The sequence below is a fragment of the Myotis davidii genome, unplaced genomic scaffold, assembly GCF_000327345.1.
Source record: "Myotis davidii unplaced genomic scaffold, ASM32734v1 scaffold332, whole genome shotgun sequence".
In the NCBI taxonomy this organism is placed as follows: domain Eukaryota; kingdom Metazoa; phylum Chordata; class Mammalia; order Chiroptera; family Vespertilionidae; genus Myotis; species Myotis davidii.
This window is the reverse complement of record NW_006285779.1, coordinates 2,930,987-2,933,055: the sequence shown is the minus strand read 5'-3', so window position 1 is coordinate 2,933,055 and position 2,069 is coordinate 2,930,987.

Here is a 2,069-nt window from a genome sequence, read left to right as displayed (position 1 = left end):
AGAGGAGAGAGTGTCGGTCTGCGGACTCAAGGGTCCCAGGTTCGATTCCGGTCAAGGGCATGTACCTTGGTTGCGGGCACATCCCCAGTGGGGAGTGTGCAGGGGGCAGCTGATTGATGTTTCTCTCTCATCGATGTTTCTGACTCTCTGTCCCTCTCCCTTCCTCTCTGTGGAAAGTCAATGAAATATATTTAAAATAAATAAATAAATAAATAAATTTCTATATGTGACACGGCACCAGAGTTAAGTTAGGCTTTTTCAAAATGCCGAGCTCAAAAGGTTCGTCATCACTGGGCTAGGGGATGGTTCTCTTTTTTAGTTAATTAGTGAGTTTTATTAAAATGAAGTTGAAATTTGTACAAATTCACCTTTTTTTGGTAATAATTACTATTATTTGCTTAACATTTTATGTTGATAATGTTCTTTTTAAATTTTTTTTATTGATTTCAGAGAGGAAGGGAGAGAAAGAGAGAGCGATAGAAACATCAATGATGAGAGAATCATTGATTGGCTGTCTTCTGCATGGCCCCTACTGGAGATTGAGCCTGCAACCCCGGCATGTGCCCTCGGCCAGAATCAAACCCAGGACCCTTCAATCCGCAGGCTGATGCTCTATCCACTGAGCCAAACCAGCTAGGGCAATAATGTTCTTTTTTAAAAATGTATTTTTATTTATTTCAGAGAGGAAGGGAGAAGGGAGAGGGAGAGAGAAATGAAACATCAATGATGAGAGAGAATCATTAGTTGGCTGCCTCCTGCACGCCCCACATCAGGGATCCAGCCTGCAACCTAGGCATGTGCTCTGACTAGGAATCAAACCATGACTTCCTGGTTCATAGGTCAATACTCAACCACTGAACCACGCTGGGCGGGCAGATAATGTCCTTTAACACATATGATCTCCTTTGATCCTCATAAATATGCTTCTGAGGTAGATGTTATTCCCATTTTACAGATGATAAAGCTGAGACCAAGAGGTAAAAAGACCCAACAAACTTGGCATGTTTATCTCAGAGAAACAAAGAGCATCACTCAGATTTATAGGCTGAGGATTTAATTTATTTCAATCATTCATGAAATAAATATTACCTGAGTACCTATTGTATGCCCAGTGTTAGGAGAATGTTGAACAAAATAGACATATTGCCTGCATTATGGAGCTCAAGGATTAGTGGGGAAAAGGGCATTAACCAACTAATCATAAAAATAATGAAGTAATTACAAACTCTCATTGAAGAAAAGAATACCATGTTATGAGAACAATTTCTATATAATAGAGATAACAGACCAAGTCCTAGGGTCAGGGAAGGTTTCCCCTAGGAAATAATTTCTGGAGATTTTTTTTCTTCTCTTCCACACACTCTGCCCTCAAGCCTCAAACTTCACAGGGATGACAATGTAAAATGTCTTCATTTTAGAGACACCCAAGACTGAATATACATATTCTATGTGCATTTGTAAACCTTTCAAAATTATTCACCCTAACATTTCTATGTGTCTAGTCCATAATATCCTCTCATTGACATGATCTGACTTGTATACTGACACCAACGTTGCGAAGTAGGCAGACAAGCATGACTATCTACATTTTACTGATGAAGAAAGAGAGTGTCAGAGAGGTTAGGGCCTGGCTGGTGTGGCTCAGAGATTGAGCATCGACCATGAACCAGGAGGTCACCAGTTCAATTTCCGGTCAGGGCAATTTCCGGGTTTCAGGCTTGATCCCCAGTATGGGTTGTAAGGGTCATGCAGGAGACAGCTGATTGATGATTCTCTCTCATCAATGTTTTTTTTTTTTATAATATATTTTATTGATTTTTTACAGAGAGGAAGGGAGAGAGATAGAGAGTTAGAAACATCGATGAGAGAGAGACATCGATCAGCTGCCTCCTGCACATCTCCCACTGGGGATGTGCCCACAACCCAGGTACATGCCCTTGACCGGAATCGAACCTGGGACCTTTCAGTCTGCAGGCTGACGCTCTATCCACTGAGCCAAACCGGTTTCGGCTCATCAATGTTTTTATTTCTCTATACCTCTCCCTTCCTCTATCACTAAAATCAACAAA